Genomic DNA, 21,965 nt, shown 5'->3' on the forward strand with positions numbered 1-21,965 from the left:
TCAAGTGAAGGTTTCCAAAATGTTACTAAAACGAAGCATGTTTATAATTACTTGCCTATTTTCTAAATTTCCAACGCTTGGAAGAAATGTAAAAACAAGAGATTCACTGTCATTTTCAACTTTGTTATGAAAAAGCAAGTACTTAAATGGTGTTGCTGATATAGCAAACTGAAATAACAAGATCTTCTAGAAATTGACGGATCATATTGCTCAAAATCAATGATAAGAATACCAGTTTTTCAAACTTTGCTGTGATAGCAACATCTTTTCTATAACCATATTACTATTTCCAAACAGAATCGACCTGAATATCAATTTTACATTTTCGCTGTTTTTTGCATGCTGAAAAACTTTGTCACAATCCGATGAAGTAGTCGCTTTTGAGCTGTTTTGAGTTAGATGGCGACTTTCATCTAAACTCTTCGGTAGTTTGTTGGATTTGAGCAATTTGGACAAGTTCTGAGAGTGAAGCTCACTTTTTTACACTTTTAACAACAACTTATAATTTTGGAACTGCAATTACTCGCGAAATGATCGTACGAATTGCAGCTCCAACAGCGAGGTTTATCCCTAGTTGGAGTCATATCTCTTCCTTTGTTCCTAAAACCACTTTGCCCTGATGTTTGGGAATCTCTACTGGATGAACGAGTAGGGATCGGTCGCCCGAAAACTCTTTGAATCGAAAGATCAGTGCCCAGAAAATGTATTGCCCCGAAGGATCACTCGCCAGAAAATACCGCCCACTACCTCCTGATTGGCCGACTGACCAAAGGACAATTGTCTGTCATCTTTGTCTAACCATTTATGAAGTTTGACAGAAGTTAGGCACAGATTTTTGATATGATTGTACAAGTTGGAACAAATATGGGGATTTAATTTTAAATTTTGTACAGCTGACAGCTGACCATAGATAACCTAACCTGTTTGTTTATATTTACATAACCGTTACAGTCGGAGCCGGAAACTTTCTGATTTTTATTCGACTTATTACACTAATTAAATGAGACCATTGATATTGATACTTTGAAAGCAATCTGATGATTACATGCATTAAGAGTTCTTCTTTTGGGTACATCAAACTTTCCATTTTCCAAAAATAAAAGTAGGTATCGAATGAATTGTACAGAACAAGTACCATTCTATTAAGTTATATATATATTTTTTTAGGTAATATTAGATGATCGAAATACTCAAAAATCTGGAGCATTCTCAAATAACAAAACTAAAATTTTAAATGATAATCAAATGTGATTTAAACCAATACATTTTATTGAGGAGTAGAATGAGTATCTGTTTTTGAAGTAGTCAGTGAGAGTCGGCAATCTCAAGTTCCCGATACTTATCACTTTAAATCCCTCAAGAAAATGCAGAATTTTCTTGAATTGAATAAATTATATCGATTACAAGAAACAATGTATGAAAACGTTATAACATTCTCCTCAAATATGATTTCCCAAAGAAGATAATATATGAATACTGATGGAAGAATCAATTTTGGCGCAAGATGCCTTTCAATATAAAATATTTCAGCTTATTTCGTGAAAAGTTATTATTCGTAGAATTCACTGCTAGGGAGAAAGGGTCTTTTACTGGAGCTCTTTTATCATACACCAAATTGTGTGGTATCCCGTCACATTAAACTCTACTAAAACTTTATCTCATACTGTTGCTTTACTCATTGTTGGATGTTGAACATTGTTATGCTTATTATCAAAAAAATATATCGTGGGCAAATAATCAAAACCCACTAGATCCCTTTTTTTTTGGTAAAATGCCATTTTATCACCTGTAAAAGATCTTTAACTCCAAAACCATCTTTCCAAGCAATCTATAACCTTCATAATTTACATCAAGCCCTCAATAGTCTAACATTCAACAGTAAAAACCTATCAAGTCCACTTAGGGGAATTCTCAGAATGCAATGGGTTATGATTGTATGCTCACGATATATAGATAGATGTAATCAATCAATCAATCAATGATCGAAGTAACATTTCATTTATGTCAACATTACTCATTAAGCATGGATTTCACAAAACTCCCATTGTCCGATCAACAATATGACAGTCCCTCGGTTTCCTAAACCAAATCACTGTTACTTTTGCATTTCTGAATATTTGGAAGGAGTATCAATTGAGAATCATTGAATGGAGGTGTATATAGATCATAATTGGATAATAATAATGAAGTTTATTGGTTCAAAAATACAAATAAACTCTAGAAAAACTGTGGAGTTATTCATGCTAACTGTGTACAGTTATTTCAACTAAAAATTCAATTTATAAAACTAAACTAAACAATCGATTTTATCTACTCTTAATCCTAATCCAAAAACATAATTATTGTTTTCTATGTCATTATCGGTGGTATTTCTCTTCATCGGGTCTAGATTGTCTTCATCGGTGGAATTTTACATATTCGGGTAGTATATGTCATGTCTTGTATTTTTACTTTCATAGCCTTAATTAGAATTGATAATCCTGTGGATTGCGGATCGATCACCTTCAATAAGCCATTTTTTAATTTCTTTTTTGAACTTATTTTCGTTTCTTATTTCCTTTATTATGGTTGGTATAATCGGGTATATTCTGGATGCTATATATGTACAACAACGTTGGCCAATTTTTTTCTCTGCTCTTATTCTTTGGTAATTATCCAGCTTAGCTCTAGTATTATGTTTGTGTTCTTTCAGTATGATCGATATTTTATTCTGGTAGATATTTATGATGATTTTTTGAGCATATAGTTGTCTTATATCGAGTACCTTGGAAATTTCGTATATTCTATAACTCGGGAATGTCATTTTTTTTCCATACATTACTTTTAAAATACATTTTTGTAGAACATCCAAGCTTCTCTTGTGAACGTCCAAAATACCTCCCCATCCTATTATCCCATATGAAAGTTGTGATTGTACCAATGCGCTGTACAGTACGTGCATGTGTGTTTCTGAATTTATGCTTTTTTTTATATACCTAAATTTACACAGGATACCTCCAAGTTTTCTTGTTAGGTAGGACACATGTTTATCCCATTTAAGGTTCTCATCAATAATAATACCAAGATATTTGGTAGATTGCGCTGCTGGGATATGCAATTTATCATTAATTTCAAGATCTCCTAATCTTGGTTGTCCTAATTTGTTAGACGAAAAAGTCAAGTATTTTGTCTTTCCGCAGTTCAAGGTAAGTTTATTCGACTGAAACCATTTCGTCAGTATCCCCATATCCTCTTTTGCTTTCTGTTTCAGATCTTCCCATGTTTCATCGTTGTATATAACTATGGTATCATCTGCGAAACCTATAATTTCACCTCTACTGTTCATTTCGAGTATGCCGTTTATATATATATTGAACAATATGGGTCCGAGAACAGTGCCCTGTGGTATTCCATAGGTAAGTTGCCTTTTTTTGCTGTAAATTCCTTTTAAAGTAACAATTTGGTTTCGATTAGATAAGTAACTCTGAATAAGATCGTTTATCTTTCCACGGAATCCATAATTTTTGAGTTTTTCAAGTAATTTCTCGTGGCTTATGGTGTCAAACGCTTTTGCCAAATCTATCACGACCGCCAAAGAAGGAATGCTTTTATCAATGTTGTTGTATATAATATCTGTTACTTTTTTTATCGCGTCCTCCGTTGACATACCCTTGCGAAATTCAAATTGATTTTTTGACAATAACTGATGTTTAATGATGAATGCATCCATGCGGACTTGGATCAGTTTTTCTATGATCTTGGCGATGTTTGATATGAGAGTAATCGGCCTGTAGTTGACCATCTGAGATCTATCACCTCCTTTATATAATGGCTTCACTAGTCCTAACTTTAGAACGTCCGGGAAACAGCCATTTTCGAAACAGTTATTTATTATATATGTGAGAGGTTTTGATATTTCTTCTTTTATGTTTTTCAATGTTTCCGATCGAATTCCATCGTAACCTGCCGATTTCCCGGATTTGAGACCATTTATAGTTTTTTCTACCTCAACTGAATCCGTTGGAAAAAGAAAGAAAGAGTTATCTCTTTGAACATTTTCCTCCTTGAAGTCATCAATTGGGGTCAGTTCACTAGCATAGGTTTCACCGATTTTGCTGAAATAGTCATTTAAGAGGTCACATATTTCTTGATCATCCTCAATTTTTGAGTTATCCTTATCTTTAATATATTTTATGTTTGTATCTGATCTAGTGGTATTTGTTATGTTGTTTACACAGTCCCATAAAGCTTTCGATTCATTCTGATTTTTTTTTATGCACTTCTGTAAGTATATCTCTTTTGCTTCATATATAAGTTTCTTTATGTGATTTTTACATTTAGAATATTCATTTTTCAATTGAACATTATCGGGATCCTTTTTTGTTTTAATGTACATATTTTGTTTTTTGTTAATTTCATTTAATATTGCTGGAGTTATCCATTCTTTTCGTATCCGTTCCTTTTTCTTAATTTTAACTGTGGTTGTACTATCCTCTATATATCGTTTCAGAATTTCCATGAAATTTTCAGTTATTTTATTAGCGTCATCAAAATTATAGACTTCCTGCCAATCTTCATTCCTCAAAGAGTTTTTCAATTTGCTATAATCAATATACTGTTTTGAACGATCTTTTCCAGTGATCCTTCCATTCACCCTCAGGTTAGTGCACAGAAATGTTGGATAGTGATCCGTGATCAAGTTCTGCAGGATAATGCCGTTCACAATCAGGTTTTCCGGATCCATGCCTTTCACAAAAAAATGATCCAGGCATGTTCGACTCTCTGGACGTGTATATTTATTGATGAGCGATGTGAAACCAAATGAGCAAAGTATATTCTTATATTCATCTATATTGTAATCATGTGACAATAAATCAATGTTTATATCACCTGTTAAAATGTGTTTTTTACAATTTTTCTCTTTCTCCAGGTAATTCAACAATTCCTCATTGAACTCCGCGACGGGATAATGCGGCGATTTATACACAGCTGTGAGTTTGAAAGTTTTTTCCTGACAATGAATGTCCAATTCCAGTGCCTTGATTTTCCCGAGTCTGACAATCGATTGTTCAAAATCAATATTTTTCTTTATAAATACTACAACTCCGTCATTTTTATTGTATTTACCTTCGTTGTAGACCTGATGGTATCCACTTAAACTGAACAATTTTGGATCTTCTAATTGGAAAGTCTCAGTTAACACGATAATGTCCAAATCAGCTTCTGAACCCTGTAAGAGCAACTCCAACTCGCTGAAATTCGCTTGCATGCTTCGAATATTCATTTGCATTATTTTGAATTCTTTATGTACATCTATTGAATCAAGGTCCCTGATATTGTCGATGATAATAGTATCATAATCCTCATTTTGATAATTTTGTATGAAACCATCCATGTTTACCCTCCTGAATGATGGACACAAATATACCTGAACTTAAACCCCCTCTATCGCTATTTTCTTATATATTAGGTACAATTTTTTTTTTTTTTTTCAAACAACAACAACAGAAAAAAAGCCTTTAATTATTTTTATCAGTTATAGTTGGCCACCCTTATCTATCGCAGACTTCAATCGAAGTCTCATGCCACTTATATTTCCTTTTGGCGACTTCTTTTTATTTAGATACTTTTTTCCCTGTGTTGCTACGTGGGGTGTTGCTAATTTTACTTCCTGGGTGTTTTCTTTCGAAGTCGAAGGACCGGGCAAAAAGACTGTAGCACTACTGGGATTTCCAGTTGTAGGTGTACTCGGGGCGCTGTTCGGCTTATTCCCTTCTTCTGATTTTTCCAGCTGCTCCAAATCGTAAATATTATCTCCCACAACCAGTCTGTTTCCCTTCATGTAGGATTTCTCTGTCGAGTTCGCTCTAGCTTCCAGCAAGAATGGCCTTAGCCTTCTGTTTTCCTGGCGTTGTTGAGGTGTTAAATCGTTAGAAATCGATATAGATGTACCTTTCAGGTTTTTCGCGTGTTTGAAAATGCGTTTTTTTGTTTGATGTGATATCAACTCTATTTTTATTGGGCTATTTTTTTTATTTCCTAGAGTAAAGTAGTCACTGATTTCTGATGTTTCTATTCTTATATTCAATAAGCGGTTTAATTCTCCGCAAAGAAACTCAGCAGTCAACTCCGACTCCCTCGACAATCCAAAAATCAAAAAATTATTTTTATTGCACCAGCGTTCCGCTCTCTCCAACCTTCTTTTTAAATCCGAATTCTCCCTTTCGAGAGTTTCACTCCTATTTTTCAACGCCTGGATTTCTAAAAGTAATCTAGCCTCAGATGCGGATATGCAATTTTTAACCTCCTTCTTACTTTCCCGAATTTCCTCTAAGATTTTTTTCATTGTAATTTCCTCTGATTCATTGTTCGGCATTATCGGATCTTTATCAAAACTAGTTGGTATAATATAAAATGACTATGAGTGGGATCAAAAATTTTGAACATAAACAATTCAGGAAATGAACAGAGGACACACTTTTCACTCCGCTGTGGCCGATCAGGGAGACTTTAAATTATGACATATACAGGGAGGCCAGGGTTAAATAAGGCAATGCAACAAAGGTAGAAAGAGGACTATTCAACATAGAACGCAATGTTTACGAAATGCAACGAGATAGTGGTGTGCTCCCACAGCAACCGCAGTGGATCCCCGCTTAAGAGTCAGTAGGCAGTACGGATAACAAATCAACTCGAATCAGCGTAATCGTCGGTGCGATTCTAACGTGCGCAATAAAGAAGGATGCGATTTTCACCTCTAGGGAAACAAACAATAAAAAAGTAACGAAAACAGCTATCGTCTAAATTTCGTGAAAATCGAAAAATTGCTTACGTGCCCAGCACAAAATAGCACTTTGGAAACAATAATTCACAATATTTCTTATAGACTCTACTTTAATATTTATGAATTTCAAAATTTATTTGCCAAGCAAGAACATACGTGTACCGTGTATCGATTGTTGTTGTTGTTGGATGCCAGAATGATATTCTGAATGCTCATGACTGAATTATCAATTGCAAAGAAATTGACGTTTATATGTCAAGCAAGCTTTGATTCCCAGATCAAGCTTTGTGAAACCGGGGATAAGGCTTACATTAATTGTGAATGAGCTGTAAACAGTGAATTATTGATTTGAGACTGTAGGCTTCACAGTTTCATTTTTTCCGAGTACATTCTTGATATATCATTTCATATTTCATGTATTTTCAAGTGAAATAGAAATTTTTCATATCTCTTTTCTTTCATTTCACAAATCCTATCACTATTTCAATATTACAATATCTTTGAAAATGGAGATTTAGCAGAGTGGGAATGGGATTGAAGAGCAACAGAGAGCAAATTTTTCTTGGGATGTGCCAGAATTATTTTTTCTTCAGAGTTATGGGTGTATAATAATAATGAGGAAAATTTTTCTTGATTGAAATGTTCATTAAGGTTTCATAAAAAAACTATGCTATAATGAGTTTTAATTAATTGAGGGAATAATAGAAAACAGTGTGTAATTGTAACATTAAGATACGAAAAAGAAGAAATTAAGAATAATACAAATAATTATCAGATACAAACAAATAAATTTTATGATGACTGTAAGTTTCAATTTTTACAATGGCTTGGACCAGGACCGTCAAAGCTTCGGCGGGCCTTGGTACATAAAGAAATTACAGGCCCCCCGTTGGTTTTAGATGTTAGCATTGTATAAAATACAGGCCGATTCTTCCGAATCGGCTCGGTTTAAAATATTCAGTAAGGGCGATCCTACGGGAGGGGGGATAAAGAGGGTAATTACCCCTCCAGAGCCCACAACGATTTCGATTTCATTTATGAAAAAACTGAGAAAAAACAATATTATATAATAAAATGAAAAGAAGAGATTCCTTGTACAATTTTAAGAGAAAAATATGCCAGCTCTGGACACTTGCAAATCATGTATTCAGCTGTTTCTGCTTCTGATCGACAGAGACTACGAATCTCATCTCCTGACTCACCCATACGGTGCAAATGATATTTGTACCGACAGTGCCCTGTCAGCAGTCCCACCATCACCCGAGGCTCAGCTCGTGACAACTTTAGCAGTTTTCTGGTGTAGGTCGGTGAAATCATCATGAATTTCTTTGACTGAGTAAGTCCAGGAGTGTTTCTCCAGAGGGTTAGTCTGTTGTTCAACTCCCATTGTTGGATCCCATTTGTATTGGTACTTTCCGAGCCCACAGAAAGGCTAAGGTCCAGTTCATCGGCTTTCTCGTTTCCTTCAACAACACTATATAGTGCCCTGGGTACCCATATATAGTAGAGTCACTTTGTTGTCTCTGGCCAGTTGCTTTATGGTATTACGGCACTTCCATGTCAACAGAGATCTCTGGCAGTGTGATTCCAGGGACCTCGGCTTGGCCTGGCTGTCCTTGGTGATATAGATATTTTTTTTTTTTTTTTGGTGTAGCAGGGGGAAAATCTGCAAACAGACGAATACATCCTCTCCTGAGGGGGAACAGTGTGGGGATTCTCACTCTCTGAGCTCGAGACCCACTAAAAACACTTAACTGCTTCTTCATAGGTTCCGGGCATTTTGCCTATTAACCAGTTGACTCTTATGGTTTCTGGACTCTCACACGATCATAGTCGTGTTGATAGTTGTTTGCTGCCTATAGCTTTTATAGGTTAAGCTCTTCTTTGGTTACATTTAAATCCTTAACTGATCTCTCGGTCTTCGGTGGTAGGTTCTTGACCTTCTAGCTTCTTCTGTTGGATCGTAGTCAACTAATCTTCGTAGTTCCTCATTTGGATGTTGTTTGGCTTTGTCGAATATCCTTTCCGCCTTTCTCTTCATAAATTCTGTAACTGGTTCCCATTCCAAGTCCTTGTAGATTTGTTTGTTCCTAACAAACCAGGGTACGTCCATCGCCATTCTAAGGAGTTTATTTTCAGTGGCCTGTATTCTCTTGATGTGGGTCTTGGCTGCGAAGCCCCATGCCGCCGATCCATATGTGAGTTGTGGTCGCGCAATAGTTTTAATCATCGTCAACTTGATGTTCTTATTCATATGACTTCTTCTGCCTATGAGTGGATAAAGTTTACTCATTGCGGCTTTTGTTTTATCAACAGCACATTTGATGTGGTTTTTCCATGTAAGTCCTCTGTCAAGCGTCACTCCTAGGTATGTTGCTTCATTTTTCCATTCAACCTCTTGTCCATCAACTTCAAGGTTTTCTTCCATCCTCAATCTTCTCTTTTGCAGTAATATTGCTTGAGTCTTTCTTCCATTGATTTGGATTTTCCATTTGATGCACCATTTGAGTAATTCATCTATGGCTTCCTGCAGTCTCCGGTGTATGATCTCTGGGCGTCGATGTCTGAACGCTATTCCTGTGTCATCTGCGTACAAGGTGAGCATATTCCTAGCATTCTTCGGGATATCATAAACGTATATTACGTAAAGCAGAGGTCCAAGTACCGATCCTTGAGGCACTCCCGCTTCCAATTGTCTGGTTTGAGAGGTTGCTCCATCTATCTTCACATAAAAGTTTCTATTCCTCAGATAGTTCCTTATAATCTTGCATAGCTTGGTCGAATATCCTGCTTTTTTCATCTTGTAGATTAGGCCTTCGTGCCATACTCTATCAAAAGCTCTCTCGATATCCATCAGAACTAATCCTGTGGCCTGTTTTGTCTGCATTCCTTCGGTGACGTATTCTATGAGCCGTAGTAATTGGAGTTCAGTCGAGTGTTCTCGTCGAAATCCAAATTGTTCGGGTGGGATTATCTTCAACATTTCTGTTTCCTCATTCAGCCTTTTGGCGATAACCCTCTCGACGACTTTTCCTAGTGCTGATAGTAGGCTGATTGGTCTATAATTTTGAGGAAATTTCCGTTCCTTTCCAGGCTTGTTGAAAACTATCATTTCTGCAGTTTTCCATCTCTTTGGGTAGTATTCGGTCCTCATCACTCCGTTTGTTATATTCGTCAAGGCTGCTATTCCTTTTCTAGGCTATTTCTTCAACATATAATTCGTTATCCTATCTTCTCCCGGTGCTTTCCGGTTTTTCAGTTTCATTATGATCTCTTTGATTTCTGTTGGTGAAGCCGGTTTTGGAATGATTTCGGTTTCCGGTGGTTCCATCATCAGTTCTTCGTTTGCCTCCACTTCTTCTTCTAGATCTTCATTGTCATCATCATTTCTGTAATTTATTCTGGCTTCTCTCTCAATTGTGTCGGCAAGTGCTTCGGCTTTTTCAAGTCTCGTATATACCATTCCGTTTGCTCCATGCAGTGGAGGTATAACTGTCTGTTCTCGTCGTAAGCGTTTTGCATTTTCCAAGCCGAGTGATCTATTGTATTCAGTTCCCTTAATCTCTGGTTCCATCTGTTATTACGCAGTTCTGTTAAAGCATTTTTCAATATTTGACTATGCTTATTCAGTTTCTTCTTGTCTTCTTCTCTTTTTGTTGTTCTGTAGATTTTCCTGAGTCTTCTGTTCTTTTTTATAAGTTCCTTTATATCCCTTGGCGTATCTCCATGTGAATGTTTCGGAATTGGTTTCCTTATTCTCTTGGTGCTTTCTTCATAGGCTTCTTTTATATGATTTTCCAATTTTTCAACTGCTTCATCTAATTCATCCTGGGTGTTTATTTGGGGAATTTCCCTGATTTTCTCCTGAAGTAAATTCTTATATTTCTCCCAGTCTGTGCGATCCTTGGTTTGTGTCTCTTCTTCGTTTCTTGGGCCATGTCCCACTATGAATTCTATGGGATTGTGGTCTGAAGTTCCGTCTTCTATTGTATCAATGCTGATTTCTTCAGTGATGTCTTTCATTACGACAATGTCCAGTACATCGGGTAGTCCATTTACTCTTGGTATGTAGGTCGGTATATCAGGTCCTATCACAACTGCATTAAGTTTTTCAGCATAAATCTTCAGTCTTCTCCCGTTGGTATTTTCCACTCTACTGTTCCATTCCTGCGATTTGCAGTTAAGATCACCAATTATGATTTTAGGGTGTCTTCCTTCTAGTAGCATTTTTAGATCCTCTTCCAGCATGTCCTTATCCGGTGATTTATAGGTTGAAATAATCTTCACTTGTCCTCGATTAGTATTCACAATAATCGATATTGCTTCTACTTCTTGTCCATTGAATATTTGGTCGAAATGGTGATCCATATTCCTTCTAGCCAGTATAGCAACGCCACCTGTGCTGTTAGGTCTATCATTTCTGTAGATATCGTAATTGGGAAATGCTATCGGAACGTTGGCGTTAAGTCTTGTTTCTTGGAGAGCTATGACATCCGGTCTCTTCTCTTCAATCAGTTCTTCGAATTCTGATCTGCGGGCTCTCAATCCTTCGACGTTCCAAGAGACAATTATGAGATTGTTCTTTATCGTCGTATCAGCCATTAAATATTCTTAATAATTTGCTGCATCTTCTTCTCAATCTCTTTCTCCAGATTGTGCATCATCGTGCTGAGGAGGTTTTTCGTGAACTTATCTAGTTCCTCAGTGATTCCAGAAATTCCTTTCCTGGTTTCGGCTTTTTTGACGGTTTTTGACTTTTCCTTCTTTTTCTCTGGATTCTCCGTGTCTTTGACCACTTTGGTTGCAGTTTCCTGGGGTTTCTTCACTTCCGAAGAGTTTTGGGATGGCCTCGGTGTATTTTGTGTTGGCCTCGAGCTGGTCTGGTTCGATCTTGGCGATCTCTTGGTCTTTTTAGTGACCAATTTCCATTCGCTACATCCCTTGTAGCTGGCTGGATGTCCTTGCTCTCCGCAGAGAACACAAGAGGCATTTCGCTCCTCGTTCTCCCTGGTAAGCGTACACTCCTTGGAGCTGTGATTACCGGAGCATTTCACGCATCTCCATGGAAAAGTGCACTTACTTTGGGCATGGTCAGACATTTTAGAATCTAATTAATAATTACTTTGCTACTCAAAGAAATTGAAAATAAAATTTTTCAAGACAAAAGAAAAATGTATCTCATGCATAAAAACAAAACGGCTCATCAAAAATTCTCTACGCTATGAGAAAAATCAGAAAGAAAGATACGAAAAATAAGCTCACCTGATGTTTTCTGCAGTACCAACGAGAAAAAAAATCCCTGGACACTTAGGATGAACACCAACTTTGAAAATTTTAACGAATTAAAATTCTGATAACAAATATAGAACCTACAAAAACTCCACAGACGGAATCAAATATTCCGTAGCTTTGTTAGTGGGCACTTTCACCTCCGCTTTCACTTTTACGGCACTGTGACTTTCTCGTCCGCTTTCTCTTTTATAGCACTAGGAGCACTGTAGCACGTCTTCTCCTGTCAAGCGAATGACTCGGAATGATATAGATATGCGCACCTTTGAAGTTCATTTTAAGACACTCCTGAGCGCATACGTAAACAGCCAATGTCTAGGTCAGACATGGGCAAACTTTTTGAGGGCCAGATAAAATGAAAAATTACCAATTCACTATTACCTCTGCTGTGGAGTCTGGTCATGGACGATCTTCTGGAGAGGCTAACGGCAGGTGGCTTTTATAGCTCTGGCATACGCCGATGACATAGTGGTGACTGTGAGAGGCAAGCTTTTTTTTTTTCTTGGTGTAGCAGGAGGAAAATCTGCAAAACAGACGAATACATCCTCTCCTGAGGGGGAACAGTGTGGGGATTCTCACTCTCTGAGCTCGAGACCCACTAAAAACCCTTAACTGCTTCTTCATAGGTTCCGGGCATTTTGCCTATTAACCAGTTGACTCTTATGGTTTCTGGACTCTCACACGATCATAGTCGTGTTGATAGTTGTATGCTGCCTATAGCTTTTATAGGCTAAGCTCTTCTTTCGTTACATTTAAATCCTGAACTGATCTCTCGGTCTTCAGTGGTAGGTTTTTGACCTTCAAGCTTCTTGCGTTGGATCGTAGTCGACTAATCTTCGTAGTTCCTCATTTGGATGTTGTTTGGCTTTGTCGAATATCCTTTCCGCCCTTCTCTTCATAAATTCAGTAACTGGTTCCTATTCCACGATTCGTTTGTTCCTAACAAACTAGGGTACGTACGTACCCTAGTATCATCGCCATTCTAAGGAGTTTATTCTCAGTGGCCTGTATTCTCTTGATGTGGGTCTTGGCTGCGAAGCCCCATGCCACCGATCCATATGTTAGTTGTGGTCGCGCAATAGTTTTAATCATCGTCAACTTGATGTTCTTATTCATATGACTTCTTCTGCCTATGAGTGGATAAAGTTTACTCATTGCGGCTTTCGTTTTATCGACAGCACATTTGTTGTGGTTTTTCCATGTGAGTCCTTTGTCAAGCGTCACTCCTAGGTATGTTGCTTCATTTTTCCATTCAACCTCTTCTCCATCAACTTCAAGGTTTTCTTCCATCCACAATCTTCTCTTTTGCAGTGATATTGCTTGAGTCTTTCTTCCATTGATTTGGATTTTCCATTTGATGCACCATTTGAGTATTTCATCTATGCATGGCTTCCTGAAGTCTCCGTTGTATGATCTCTGGGCGTCGATGTCTGAACGCTATTCCTGTGTCATCTGCATACAAGGTGAGCATATTTCTAGCATTCTTCGGGATATCATAAACGTATATTACGTAAAGCAGAGGTCCAAGTACCGATCCTTGAGGCACACCCGCTTCCAATTGTCTGGTTTAAGAGGTTGCTCCATCTATCTTCACATAAAAGTTTCTATTCCTCAAATAGTTCCTTATAATCTTGCATAGCTTGGTCGAATATCCTGCTTCTTTCATCTTGTAGATTAGGCCTTCGTGCCATACTCTATCAAAAGCTCTCTCGATATCCATCAGAACTAATCCTGTGGCCTGTTTGGTCTGCATTCCTTCGGTGACGTATTCTATGAGCCGTAGTAATTGGAGTTCAGTCGAATGTTCTCGTCGAAATCCAAATTGTTCGGGTGGAATTATCTTCAACATTTCTGTTTCCTCATTCAGCCTTTTGGCGATAACCCTCTCGACGATTTTTCCTAGTGCTGATAGTAGGCTGATTGGTCTACAATTTTGAGGAAATTTCCGTTCCTTTCCAGGCTTATTGAAAACTATCATTTCTGCAGTTTTCCATCTCTTTGGGTAGAATTCGGTCCTCATCACTCCATTTTTTATATTCGTCAAGGCTGCTATTCCTTTTCTAGGCAATTTCTTCAACATATAATTCGTTATCCTATCTTCTCCCGGTTTTTCAGTTTCATTATGATCTCTCTGATTTCTGTTGGTGAAGCCGGTTTCGGAATGATTTCGGTATCCGGTGGTTCCATCATCAGTTATTCTTCTTCTAGATCTTCATTGTCATCATAATTTCTGTAGTTTATTCTGGCTTCTCTCTCAATTGAGTCGGCAAGTGCTTCGGCTTCTTCAAGTCTCGTATATACCATTCCGTTTGCTCCATGCAGTGGAGGTATATAACTGTCCGTTCTCGTCGTAAGCGTTTTTGCATTTTCCAAGCCGAGTGATCTTTTGTATTCAGTTCACTTAATCTCTGGTGCCATCTTTTATTACGCAGTTCTGTTAAAGCATTTTTCAATATCTGACTATGCTTTTTCAGTTTCTTCTTGTCTTCTTCTCTTTTTGTTGTTCTGTAGAGTCTTCTGTTCTTTTTTATAAGTTCCTTTATATCCCTTGGCGTATCTCCATGTGAATGTTTCGGAATTGGTTTCCTTATTCTCTTGGTGCTTTCTTCATAGGCTTCTTTTATTTGATTTTCCAATTTTTCAACTGCTTCATCTAATTCATCTCGGGTGTTTATTCGGGGAATTTCCGTGATTTTCTCCTGAAGTAAATTCTTATATTTCTCCCAGTCTGTGCGATCCTTGGTTTGTGTCTCTTCTTCGTTTCTTGGGCCATGTCCCACTATGAATTCTATGGGATTGTGGTCTGAAGTTCCGTCTTCTATTGTATCAATGCTGATTTCTTCAGTGATGTCTTTCATTACGACAATGTCCAGTACATCGGGTAGTCCATTTACTCTTGGTATGTAGGTCGGTATATCAGGTCCTATCACAACTGCATTAAGTTTTTCAGCATAAATCTTTAGTCTTCTCCCGTTGGTATTTTCCACCCTATTGTTCCATTCCTGCTGCAGAAACAGCAAAGGCTGGCCTGTGTTGGTGCTAGGGGAGCTATCCATACATCTCCTACAGCAGCGCTTGAGGCCACACTTGATCTGCCTTCCCTACACTTACATGTGAGGAAATGTAGCCTTCTAGAAGCAATAAGAACATCCCTTAACGGGAATCTCCTACACGAAAACTGGGTTGGACATATGAGGATATTGAATCCACTGGACTCAAACCTCTTGGAAAAACCATCGGATGTTATACCAATCATTTTCGATTTCGAAACACCCTTTGAAACGATTAAAGCTGACCGTCCTAGTCATAAACATAACATAAGTTTCCTAAATCGTTTGGACAAAAAGTCATCCACGTGGTTTACTGATGAATCAAAAATAGGCATTGGCATTGGCGAATATGGACCTAAATTGAGGATCTCCAAAGCCCTGGGAGGTGAACCCTCTATTTTGAAGACCTAGACACTGGCTGTTTACGTATGCGCTCAGGAGTGTCTTAAAATGAACTTCAAAGGTGCGCATATCTATATCGCCAAGGACAGCCAGGCCACGCCGAGGTCCCTAGAATCACACTGCCAGAGATCTCTGCTGACATGGGAGTGCCGTAATACCATAAAGCAACTGGCCAGAGACAACAAAGTGACTCTACTATATATGGGTACCCAGGGCACTATATAGTGTTGTTGAAGGAAACGAGAACCGATGAACTGGACCTTAGCCTTTCTGTGGGCTCGGAAAGTACCAATACAAATGGGATCCAACAATGGGAGTTGAACAACAGACTAACCCTCTGGAGAAACACTCCTGGACTTACTCAGTCAAAGAAATTCATGATGATTTCACCGACCTACACCAGAAAACTGCTAAAGTTGTCACGAGCTGAGCCTCGGGTGATGGTGGGACTGCTGACAGGGCACTGTCGGTACAAATATCATTTGCACCGTATGGGTGAGTCAGGAGATGAGATTCGTAGTCTCTGTCGATCAGAAGCAGAAACAGCTGAATACATGATTTGCAAGTGTCCAGAGCTGGCATATTTTTCTCTTAAAATTGTACAAGGAATCTCTTCTTTTCATTTTATTATATAATATTGTTTTTTCTCAGTTTTTTCATAAATGAAATCGAAATCGTTGTGGGCTCTGGAGGGGTAATTACCCTCTTTATCCCCCCTCCCGTAGGATCGCCCTTACTGAATATTTTAAACCGAGCCGATTCGGAAGAATCGGCCTGTATTTTATACAATGCTAACATCTAAAACCAACGGGGGGCCTGTAATTTCTTTATGTACCAAGGCCCGCCGAAGCTTTGACGGTCCTGGTCCAAGCCATTGTAAAAATTGAAACTTACAGTCATCATAAAATTTATTTGTTTGTATCTGATAATTATTTGTATTATTCTTAATTTCTTCTTTTTCGTATCTTAATGTTACAATTACACACTGTTTTCTATTATTCCCTCAATTAATTAAAACTCATTATAGCATAGTTTTTTTATGAAACCTTAATGAACATTTCAATCAAGAAAAATTTTCCTCATTATTATTATACACCCATAACTCTGAAGAAAAAATAATTCTGGCACATCCCAAGAAAAATTTGCTCTCTGTTGCTCTTCAATCCCATTCCCACTCTGCTAAATCTCCATTTTCAAAGATATTGTAATATTGAAATAGTGATAGGATTTGTGAAATGAAAGAAAAGAGATATGAAAAATTTCTATTTCACTTGAAAATACATGAAATATGAAATGATATATCAAGAATGTACTCGGAAAAAATGAAACTGTGAAGCCTACAGTCTCAAATCAATAATTCACTGTTTACAGCTCATTCACAATTAATGTAAGCCTTATCCCCGGTTTCACAAAGCTTGATCTGGGAATCAAAGCTTGCTTGACATATAAACGTCAATTTCTTTGCAATTGATAATTCAGTCATGAGCATTCAGAATATCATTCTGGCATCCAATTATGATCTATATACACCTCCATTCAATGATTCTCAATTGATACTCCTTCCAAATATTCAGAAATGCAAAAGTAACAGTGATTTGGTTTAGGAAACCGAGGGACTGTCATATTGTTGATCGGACAATGGGAGTTTTGTGAAATCCATGCTTAATGAGTAATGTTGACATAAATGAAATGTTACTTCGATCATTGATTGATTGATTGATTACATCTATCTATATATCGTGAGCATACAATCATAACCCATTGCATTCTGAGAATTCCCCTAAGTGGACTTGATAGGTTTTTACTGTTGAATGTTAGACTATTGAGGGCTTGATGTAAATTATGAAGGTTATAGATTGCTTGGAAAGATGGTTTTGGAGTTAAAGATCTTTTACAGGTGATAAAATGGCATTTTACCAAAAAAAAAGGGATTTAGTGGGTTTTGATTGTTTGCCCACGATATATTTTTTTGATAATAAGCATAACAATGTTCAACATCCAACAATGAGTAAAGCAACAGTATGAGATAAAGTTTTAGTAGAGTTTAATGTGACGGGATACCACACAATTTGGTGTATGATAAAAGAGCTTCAGTAAAAGACCCTTTCTCCCTAGCAGTGAATTGTACGAATAATAACTTTTCACGAAATAAGCTGAAATATTTTATATTAAAAGGCATCTTGCGCCAAAATTGATTCTTTCATCAGTATTCATATATTATCTTCTTTAGGAAATCATATTTGAGGAGAATGTTATAACGTTTTCATACATTGTTTCTTGTAATCGATATAATTTATTCAATTCAAGAAAATTCTGCATTTTCTTGAGGGATTGAAAGTGATAAGTATCGGGAACTTGAGATTGCCGACTCTCACTGACTACTTCAAAAACAGATACTCATTCTACTCCTCAATAAAATGTATTGGTTTAAATCACATTTGATTATCATTTAAAATTTTAGTTTTGTTATTTGAGAATGCTCCAGATTTTTGAGTATTTCGATCATCTAATATTACCTAAAAAAATATATATATACATAACTTAATAGAATGGTACTTGTTCTGTACAATTCATTCGATACCTACTTTTATTTTTGGAAAATGGAAAGTTTAATGTACCCAAAAGAAGAACTCTTAATGCATGTAATCATCAGATTGCTTTCAAAGTATCAATATCAATGGTCTCATTTAATTAGTGTAATAAGTCGAATAAAAATCAGAAAGTTTCCGGCTCCGACTGTAACGGTTATGTAAATATAAACAAACAGGTTAGGTTATCTATGGTCAGCTGTCAGCTGTACAAAATTTAAAATTAAATCCCCATATTTGTTCCAACTTGTACAATCATATCAAAAATCTGTGCCTAACTTCTGTCAAACTTCATAAATGGTTAGACAAAGATGACAGACAATTGTCTTTTGGTCAGTCGGCCAATCAGAGTGGGCGGTATTTTCTGGCGAGTGATCCTTCGGGGCAATACATTTTCTGGGCACTGATCTTTCGATTCAAAGAGTTTTCGGGCGAGTGAGTCGTACCGAAAAACTCCTGCTCAGGGAGATGTCCTGAATCTTATCTGAGAACCGAAATCTGTCCTAGTCCACTGAAAAGGTGCCATCTCAGTCCAAACCAAAGAAAAATTGAAAAGGAGAACCTATAGAAATATTGATTATAAAAAATTACAATGTAGTGTGAATGAATTGATTTAGAAAATTATCCAAATTCAAAACAAATTAAACATATATATCGCATTCAACAAGTGCACCTAGAAGTCAGAGAATCAGGAATTTAAGGAGTTTAATTAAAAATGAACCGGTATCGGAACCAATTTGTTACGACTCAAAGTCGAACTGTTCGATTCTTTTTTTTTCCTTGTGATTCTCCAGTACTTATTCGATGCACTCATTAAATGAAAATCAAGATGGTACTAATTAAAATTGTATTACAATTTACTCTGTCGACAATACACTTTTCTTGGATATTTCCTATCTATATGGACATATAAAGTGCAGGTTTTCACTCTTGTAGTGGCGGTGGTGGTTAAGGCGACGTCCTTTGCAGGGGCTCCTCCAAATCGTGGAAATTTCGGGATGGGATGAATGTCTAGCACAAAATTATACTATCAGCACAACTCCCTGAGCTATAAATAATAAATTTAGGTGGCATATCGGAGAGAGCAGACGCCATTGTGAAACGATAAAAATCTTACCTTTCGATCTCGAACTTATCCGCAACAAATCGCGACTCATTTCGATTAAGAATTTGTAACGTGGTTACTCGGAGAAACCTAATCTCGAGCGCCAGCTATTCTTTTCAATAGGAAGAATAGCAAACCTACCAGAGTAGCTGCTAGCCGGAGACAGAGCTCGCTGTTGTCTAGGGTGGTAGCGACAACGAAGAAGTCAAAATCGAATTATGTAAAAGTTTATTCACACATTCGGAAACTAATTATATGTACAAGGGAGATATGTGTGATATAAAATATGAGTGATAGTAGCAAATCGAAACAAACTTTGCATCCTGTCACAAGATCATGTGACAGTAGAAGGAAGAATGGTGAAATAAAGAAAGGAAAAATTAGTACATTTTCACTTAAAATCAAAATTTTAGATGTGTTTCAATGAACTTAAAATTTTGATTCGTATTGACGTTTTGTGTTGTAATAAATTTGTTATCGGTATTTACAGAGAGACACCGAAGAAGAATAAAACTATTATTCAAAAGCTGGGCAAAAACAAAGAAGTATAGTACATTCTTTCTCCAAAAACAAGCCTTTATATCGCATTGAAAACGAAACTTTTATACACTGTTGTATAAAAATAAATCAGACTATATCTACAGGATGGGGCATAAGTCTGGAATAAAATTAATATTTCTTCAATATTAATCAACCACTCAAAATGAAGACACTGAAACCCACCAATTGCTTTTCAATTACCTTCTTCTTCTATCAATGAGTAGTTTCTCAACCAATAACTTAACATCAATATGCTGAAAAACATGTCATTTCTGATTGCATTTATTTTTGGGAAATAAAATTGAATATTTTTTTCCATCGCTTAGCCGCAACCCTATCCAACTTATCTTCAGAAACTTAATCGACAAAAAATATATCAATATTTAATTTTACAAAAACAGAGATTATGGTGGGATTCCGCGTTTTCATTTTCAGTTATTGGTTGAAAAAATAGATATTAATTTTATTTCAGGATATTTCCCTGTATATCCTGGGTCTGGCCGACCCACACCTTATGGGCACGAGCCGTCACTGGTACCAATTATGGTGCGAATTGAAATCGAAACGAAACAAATCATAGAAAATTGGTCTATTCGTTCTTAAAAAATAATGAATGAAAAAATCAATAAAAATGATCCTAGGAATCAGCAACACAATCAGTTCAATTTATATTCAAATGATATCTAGTGAATTCACAACACCGAACAAAGAAAGAGAAGAGAGACAGACAAACTTTAATAACTGACGGCGTCATGCTCAGTAAGCCATTTGCTTTGATTGGCCTGAATCTTTGGAATGCTCCCCAACCCAACCTACCTCCTCAATGCGCAGGATCAGGACAAGATGGTCGAGCATACCCGTGCCGGAGACAAACCCCCTGCCTCGCCTAACAACTAACAACTAACCCAATGAACGTCCGCCGCTATACGTACGTGACCGATGCAAGACGTCCCGTTTCCCGTTCCTCATTTCGGTCACGGTCATTCGATGTAACAGACATGATGGTTGTATCATAGCCTTCTAAAGTCTCTAGACGGCTGTGGTTGTATCCGTGAGTCGTGTGTTAGTGGAGGTGTTGTTCTTAGTTGTATAGTGTTCCTGTTGGAATTTTTACTTGTTTGATATGGTTGGAAATCGTTGTCTTGCACTCACGGTGAGTTATTTGATATTTTTTTGTATTTTGGGCATTTTTCTGCTAGTGGTAGAGAGATAATATATCACATGTTGCCTGCAGCGGTGTGAAGTTGGCTGACAATTTCTAGCTGACAGAATCCCGAAGATCGACGGCCGCCAGTGGCGTACCCCTACTATTATTTTCGCCGAAAAATCGCTTCTGCATTACGAAATGAGATTAGTAGTGGAAATAATATAAATATTTGATGTTTGGCATATATAAATTTGATAATTCGAACAATTCGTTGGAAAAATGAATTTGTTCGATATAATTTTTCGATCAATTGAACTGAAATCGTCTAGGCGCGAAGTTTAATCTATATAACTTCTATGTTTTTATCATGATGATGGTCAACTATTCAGGATTCATAATCCGTAAAAAACTTTACTTGCACCCCTTGGAGACTACCCTTTTTCGACCCTTTTCCGTATAAAACACCGAATTCGCGATATAAAGCGGCGCAGTCAGCTGACCATAACTTCTATGTTTTTATCAGTTTCAAGATGAGATTTTCACTCAGATGATGGTCAACTATTCACGATTCATAATCCGTAAAAAACTTTACTTGCACCCCTTGCACACTACCCTTTTTCGACCCTTTTCCGTATAAAACACCGAATTCGCGATATAAAGCGGCGCAGTCAGCTGACCATAACTTCTATGTTTTTATCAGTTTCAAGATGAGATTTTCACTCAGATGATGGTCAACTATTCAGGATTCATAATCCGTAAAAAACTTTACTTGCACCCCTTGCACACTACCCTTTTTCGACCCTTTTCCGTATAAAACACCGAATTCGCGATATAAAGCGGCGCAGTCAGCTGACCATAACTTCTATGTTTTTATCAGTTTCAAGATGAGATTTTCACTCAGATGATGGTTAACTATTCAGGATTCATAATCCGTAAAAAACTTTACTTGCACCCCTTGCACACTACCCTTTTTCGACCCTTTTCCGTATAAAACACCGAATTCGCGATATAAAGCGGCGCAGTCAGCTGACCATAACTTCTATGTTTTTATCAGTTTCAAGATGAGATTTTCACTCAGATG

The 21,965-nt window shown here is 37.1% G+C and overlaps 2 long non-coding RNA genes across 2 annotated transcripts; one reads left to right on the forward strand and one right to left on the reverse strand.

The window, feature by feature from the left end:
* The first annotated feature begins 639 nt into the window (after positions 1–639).
* LOC123315595 lies at positions 640–1,280 on the forward strand. Its single transcript, XR_006537970.1, has 2 exons — positions 640–1,102; positions 1,168–1,280. It is a non-coding gene; the product is annotated as an uncharacterized LOC123315595 (long non-coding RNA).
* A 16,624-nt stretch (positions 1,281–17,904) lies between these two features.
* LOC123315665 lies at positions 17,905–18,423 on the reverse strand. Its single transcript, XR_006537975.1, has 2 exons — positions 18,090–18,423; positions 17,905–18,020 (listed from the first exon to the last, which is right to left on the reverse strand). It is a non-coding gene; the product is annotated as an uncharacterized LOC123315665 (long non-coding RNA).
* Positions 18,424–21,965: the final 3,542 nt, after the last annotated feature.

This window comes from Coccinella septempunctata, chromosome 6 (assembly GCF_907165205.1).
Source record: "Coccinella septempunctata chromosome 6, icCocSept1.1, whole genome shotgun sequence".
NCBI classification, from domain to species: Eukaryota; Metazoa; Arthropoda; class Insecta; order Coleoptera; family Coccinellidae; genus Coccinella; species Coccinella septempunctata.